Source organism: Sminthopsis crassicaudata, chromosome 5 (assembly GCF_048593235.1).
Source record: "Sminthopsis crassicaudata isolate SCR6 chromosome 5, ASM4859323v1, whole genome shotgun sequence".
Taxonomy (NCBI): domain Eukaryota; kingdom Metazoa; phylum Chordata; class Mammalia; order Dasyuromorphia; family Dasyuridae; genus Sminthopsis; species Sminthopsis crassicaudata.
This window is the reverse complement of record NC_133621.1, coordinates 164972423-164979530: the sequence shown is the minus strand read 5'-3', so window position 1 is coordinate 164979530 and position 7108 is coordinate 164972423. Positions and strand designations below refer to the sequence as shown.

The 7108-nt window shown below is 34.5% G+C and overlaps 1 protein-coding gene across 1 annotated transcript in view; it reads left to right on the top strand.

The window, feature by feature from the left end:
• Positions 1-3936: 3936 nt before the first annotated feature.
• The window catches only part of CELF2 (CUGBP Elav-like family member 2), a 970051-nt gene continuing 966879 nt past the window's right edge, over positions 3937-7108 (top strand). The window contains exon 1 of the mRNA XM_074268694.1: positions 3937-4161. The gene's annotated coding sequence lies outside the window, so the exon portion shown is untranslated. The remainder of the gene's footprint in view (positions 4162-7108) is intronic.

Sequence of the window (7108 nt, the reverse complement as noted above, 5' to 3'; positions counted from 1 at the left end):
TGCCTTGGTTTCTCTGCACTGAATGCTTTGGACAAGAGTCCCATTTGGTCAGCTAGCTTATACTCCACTTTAAAGATTAAAAACCAATCTCGATTTTCCTCAGTTTATCTGGTATAATATCTGAGTTGCATCTTGAAGCAAGCAAGAGAAGGAATCTTTGAAGTGGAAATAAGGAAGGACAGGTAGGTGTTACAGTAGATAAGAATAGCTGGCCTGAAGTCAAGAAGCTCATCTTTCTGAGATTAAATCTGGCCTCAGATGCTTACTATGTGACCTTGGACAAGTCACTTAGCTAATAATTTTTGTCTTTGTTCCTCATATATAGATTTCTGTTTTTGTCCTTCCTTCTTGAAGAGCACCATGACATCAAAGAGGTGATGCCATGACATGCAAGTGAATTGGATTTGAGGGAGGGAGGGCTGTGCAATGTCACCTGACTCACTTTCCACTCCAAAGCCACTGATCCAATGATCTGATATAGATGTAGATATAGATGGCCCTGATGCAATGGGAGATCTTGACCATTTTAAGCAAAGGTCTTCAATGGGTCTCAGTGATTAAGTCTAGGTATCAATTGAGGTAAAGAATCTCCTCTTACTTATAGGCAAAACAAACAAACAAAAAACTGTAATTAATAAATAAATCTGGAGAGGAAGAGCCTCAGGGTTCCTGGCCAAAATAGTATTGCAGGTGGTAATGGATAGAGCACCAGCCCTGAAGTCAGGAGGGCCTGAGTTCAAATCTGGTCTCAGACACTAAGATCTGTCTGTGTGAGAAGAGAGAAGGTGTGTAGTTCTCTGGATCTATTACTGAATAGATTGTAAGGGAATCAAAAGTCACAACTGTGACATAAGTGGGGAATAATTAAGTATTGAAAGCAAGGAATTTTCCATGCATCTAGAGTAATCCAAATGTAGTACACAAAGTTGGAGTAAAACTAATCTGCCTTTGTCAACAAGGTTAGAGCACATCTGCTAGGGTTTGCATAGGTTACTGTCATTATAGGATAAGGAAATGTCCATTGATATAAATCTTTCTCATATTTGTGCTTTTTCTTCTTAGAATTTGATAACTATTCTTGATGCCTCTCTTCTTATACTTATTGACCTCCTCCATCCTCACACACATACACTGAAAATTCTTTAGCTGTGAAATACATGGCAAAGAGAAACACAATCTGACTCTGGAGATCAAATGTGTTCAGATCCTCCATCTTATTCTTATGATTTCTGTGACTATTAGAAAATAATTCTCCCTTTTGGGCCTCAGTTTCCTAATCTGTAAAATGGCAGGGTTTTGAACTAGATAACCCCTAAGGTTCTTTCCAGCTCCAGATCTGTGACCTTCTGTATGTATGGATGCTTTTCCCCACCCTTTAAAGTTGTATTTTCCATTTGTTAAATTCCAGGCTTTGAGGGCCATGCCATTGCTATGCCACTAGGAGGGCTCATTCATTCTAGTGACCTCAGGATCCTTAGTGTCATACTATAGTTAATAGACCTTACTTACCCAGAATACATTTTTTACACTTTAAGAATCAAATTGGAGGCTTTTAGATTAGGAACTGAATCTCTGCCAACCAAACTAAGCAGTCATTGATGCTCTGTAAAAATATGCTTCGTCTTGGAATTCCTCCGGCTAAGAAATTCAACATGCAAATTTATGAGATCTGCCTTCTTCATACATTTGCATGTTGCCTAGCATGTTGCAAACATTGCACATATGTATGGCAGCAATGGTACTTGTTAGTGATAATACTAGTTATTCTACTGTTTTCATTAGAAAGTCAAATTCTATGTTTTAAAAATAATTATCATCATTGACTTTTTCTTGCTACCGATAAATATGCATTACTGGACATCTTTTTAAAAAAGAAAATAGCTGAAGCAAAAGTCACTTTGTAGAATGCTTCAGGAAAATAAAATTTCAGTTCAGTGGAAGCTTTTTAATCTAAAAATAATCCATTCAAAGAGTGGCCTGAGTTGGTTTTATTACATTTTATGTAGTGGCAAAGTACAATAATTAACACCTTGGTGTAATTTACCACTATTTCATTAAAGCTGATTGCCTAACTACCTGTGAAGGTACTGAGGTTTCTCCAGCACTTGACCTGACTCAATTTTTTTTTTTCTGCCAGGTATCAGGCAATGGAATTGAACAAAGAATACATCTTTGATACTATTAGATAGGCAAAAATCTGGGATAAAATTAAGTCAACCTTTGCCTGCCTTTATTTTTACTAGTTTTGGTCAGTTTCCTGACAGTGATTGTGGTAATAGACAACAATTCTAGTATTTGACATGACTATAACAATTTAGAAAGTTGAATTCCATTCAATTTTTGTACCAAAGTTCACTTTTCCTCTTCTTTTAAAAATTTTTTTAAAGAAAAAAATTATTCAATTATTTCTCTTTGGAAAATCTAACAGCTAATTTTTTTAAAGTACCTTTTAAAAGCCCATTTTTGAGTTCTTCAGCAAAGTGATTCTACAAGTTATGCCAAAATCATAAGTTCAATTTAAAGAGCTTCAGAGAAGGGGGTGGTGGAAGAGGAGAAGAAAAATGCAGGAGCTATCCAGCAAATGATGGTGCTGTCAAATCATCAAGGGCAACTTCATTTTATCTATCAAGCTTCAATCATTGCCAAAGAACAGTGTACATGCTGTTGTCATTCACTTCCTACCTCTAAAGATGAGACCAGGTAATATTATCGGAAATATAAGTCAACATCAAGCTTTCATGCAAATGAATTGTAGAGTGGCAGACTAAGTATACACTTCTATATAAGAATGGATGCAATTTACAGCCTCAGCATCAATGTTCAGGGACTGTGCTTATGAACAAAATGTCAAATGCATAGGGGAGAGATATACATACATTCCACTTATTGAGTATCTGTACACAAATCATAAAATAGCTCATTTTTAAGTAATAGAATGAGCAACTCTTTATGTTTGTGAAACTTGGGAACAAAATGGTCAGTGTCATAATGTCTACTTCAGCCATTTATATACAGCATGATCTCCCAGAAAAGGGAAACCACCATTTTTAATGTATATGCTCTACCCCAAGATGATGTTTCCCATTAAGTAAAGGCTTCATTTTGTGGCTAAAATTTAAACTGAGTCTGTGGGAGCCACCTCAGTTGGAATTAGAAGCATAAGCTAAATCTGTCTTTTGTATAATTTCTAGTTCTCTCCTGACTTTATAAATATAAAAAAGAAACTTCTTGCATTTAGTAGAAATGATCTGGAGTCCAATATTATATTTATCTAAGAGATATCTGCATTTTTTGTCCCCAGCCTTCTCATTCCTGATTGATTTTCTTCCCACTTTTCTAAAGTATTTTGTTTAAATCTCAGTTGCCTAAAGATATGTTAAAATGGTCAAAAGATGCAGCAACTTTCATAACCTTTGTGTTCTGGCTCTGTCACCCCAAGAAAAGTTTTATTTTTTGTGATGCTTCCCTCCCCACCCCACCCCCACCAAAAAGAAAAAAAGATGGGGGGAAGGCAGCACAAGAAAAAAAAACTACTTATGATATTTATAAACAAAACAAATAGAAAAGTAAAATACAAATCGACTGCCCCCCAAAAAAGGAGAAAATAAAACAGCTATGGTCAGAAAAAAATCAGCTCCTGTCATTTGCTATGGTGTATCAATTAAAATGAAATGAAATTCCATGCAAAGAACTCCAAACGGAAACATACAAAACCTTCTCACTAATGATTTTTAGTTGTCAGGGCTAGCGAGACCTAGACAGCAGACAGCATGGTCCCAGCATGCTTTTTGCCATTTTTTTTGTTTGCATAGTAGCTGTCAGGTCCAGCCCCGCAGGTAGTGGAACCCAGCGGGAAGAAGGGGCGGGACCCAACGATGCAGCTTGAACTGACAGCCAATTTAAATTACTGAGCCTTTTTTTTTTTTTTTATTTTTCTACTCTGCGACAAACTGAAAAGATTCCAGCACGCTAATTTAACCATCCTGCTTCTTCTTTCTCTTCTTCTTCTTCTTTCTTTCTTTTCTTTTCATTCATTCTTTCTTTCTTTTTTTTTTTGTTTGTTTGTTTGTTTTTGTTTGCTTCCCTCTGTTTTCAGGATAATTAAAAGAGAAACCTGTACAGGCAACATTCCGGCAAACGAGTTGGTGCTGTAACGTGCTGGTAAGATGAATTTATTTTTTTTTAATCTTTTCTCTTTTTTTTTTCTTTTTCTTTCTTTTTTAAAAAAAGAAGCTGAAAAGCTTTGTCTGTCTAATGCAGTCATAAGGTAGCTTCCCTACCGTGAAAGGTTAGTATGTAATGAAAAGATATAATTGCTTGATATGTGACCTTCCCTTCTTACTTATAATGGATAATAACAGCATTCATGTCTATCCTGATGATGCCTTCTCTCTGGGAATTGACTATTCGCCCAGTTGAAACGGGGTTAGGATTGTCGCACTATGACAATGAGGAGTTGATTGTTTTCCCTTAGAGTTTCAGCGTCCTGTCTGAGAGAACCACTTGAGTTTCTCAGTTGCCCATAGCAGGGGTGGTATGGACTTTAATAGGTCTGCAATGTAAACACAGCTTCTACTGTTTACTCATCAGACAGGAAGTTCAGTGATGAAACTTTTTTAAAATCTACTAAACTTGGTTGGATTTACCAAATACAGACAAAGAATCTGACATCAGTGAGTGTGCTCTATAAAGTTAGTTTAATCCCTTTAATCTTCAGTCAGTCAAATGTAGTTCAATAGATTTTGACTCTAGGAAAGTTTAGGGACTTCCAGTATCTTTTGCAAGAGTTTCTAACTTGTCCATTAAAATAATCTAAGTCAACTCAATGCAATTTTAAAAGTATTAGTGAGGCATCTTTTTTGTGCCTAGATCAATGCTTTCTATGTGAAGTCATTCAATTTGAACTTTCTGTTGCTTTTTCCATGCAGAATCTGCATCATATTAACTGGGAGATTCAATCTGCAGAGTTTCTTAACTGTCCTCTGAGTTTTTCATAATATTTTAGAACTACTTCTACGTTTATAAGAATCAATTTGCCTAGTTTTCTATTTCATTTTAGGCAATGTAATTTCCATGCTGGGATTACTCCCTTCTGTCAACCTGTTACTTCAGTTGTTGGAATTATAGAATGTCCTTTTACTTATTATTGAAAAAGAAAATTATTTGAGTAATTTCCCATTGTTTCATTTGAAATTATTAAGCTATCTGACTGAGGTAGAGCAAGAATTGGATGAAGTAATGTATTTTAAAATAGTATTATATGAAGCACCGTATGAATATAAATTATGAACAGTGCATCTATGTGCCAAACTTGTCTTCTGATTTCAGATAGAGTAAAAGACAGATGAGAATAAACTAGTCATATTTCTCCCTCCCAAAACACCATTTCAGATTTTAGTATGAGACATGTGAAGAGAAGAAGGTTTTCTCTTTCAATAACATATAATCTTGTTTATCATACACTCATATTTTCAAATTTTATAAAACTGGGTAGAATTTGTAGGGGCTTTTTGCTTACATGTTAAAAAAAATAGGAGACGTCAATTGAGTGAATCCCAAAGAAAGAATATAATTTGTATCATGTAATAAGAATAACAATGTATGTTTATTGCTCAGAATATTTTATTTTGAGAGTTTTTCATGATACTTGGAACTTGTTGATAAGGTAGTCTAATTTCTAGAACTTTTTAATTGTGTCATAGCATTCAGGATCTCTGCTTCCCCTATGATCCCGATTGCTGCCCTTGGATCACTAGAATGGTCTATGAAAATCTTAGAAAATCAGAATGTATCAACTGTTAAAACTTTTTTTTTGCCTCTTACAACCTGATAAAAAATGCTGCCAATATCAAGTTTCATAAATCTATTTTCATCCACTAGTCACTATTAAGAGTATTTCCACTCTAATTGGAATGAATTGTTGGCCAGTTATAGGTATGCCTACTTTCTGCAAAATAAGTGACTTAGAAATAGCATTAGAAAATAAAATCAAATGCAAACCATGTATATGGATATGTGTGCATGTATGCATATATATATACATTTATATTTGTAAAATGTCTTAAAATTGTTATTTTCAAAATTTTTCAATTGTAAGTAAAATTCTCAAGTTTTTAAAGTTATGGAACTATTTCATTGAGCTTTCAAACAATATCTAATTGGATATCATCCCTGTGAAGGAGGAAAAAATGTAATAAATTTTCAAATGATGTCCTTTCAACATTCAAAATAAGAATAGTAGACAATAAACTCAATCTCTCAGGCAATGATTGTTAACAAGATTGTAAGCTAGCAATACTATTATATGTGAAGAACTGCTATCATCCCTTGAAGAATGTAATATAAAATTATGGGTTTCACTGTAGGAACTATGTTATTTGAACTAGTAATCAGTCCATAATTCTACAAATTGCAGGAGAAAGGATGATGCTTTCCCTCCATTAATAAAATGTTGAGTAACACTGAAAATTCATCTTAGTTCTAACTATTTCCCATTTTCCTGATGTAATAACATTTTAAAAGCAGTTTTTTATCTAAGCTTATAGTAAGATCAAAGTTCTGTGTATTCTATCATTTATCAAATATAATGGCATTATGTGCTGAGAAAACCAGACTTTTAGAGAATGCCAGCATTATTAAAATATCTTAGCACTTGTCATTTAGGTATCAGTATTCATATTTTTCCCACAATGAGTAAACTGGCCTTCTAAGACAATAATAGAACTAGCCACATGACTTTATATGAATCACATTATATGTCTTAGTATTGTTTCTTCACCTATAACATCAAGGAAATAGACTAGATGATTTATAAGGTCCCTTCCAGCTTTAACATCCTGTGATTCTATGATTCTGTATTATGGTGAGATAAACAGTACCTGAAAAATCAGGAAAGCATCAGGTGGAAATGATATGACAGTTTAGGGAGGCATTGTGGATCAGTAGGCTAAGTAAAAGACCAGGGAACTGTCAGTTAATTACTCAAAAGACTCTGAATCTTTCTGAGTGATAATTTTAGGAGGCTGGATGTGTGTCTCCAGCAAGTCTTAAGTTACCCTTTTCTCTATTTCATTGCCTTTTTGTTGACTTGATAAAGCACATAGGATTG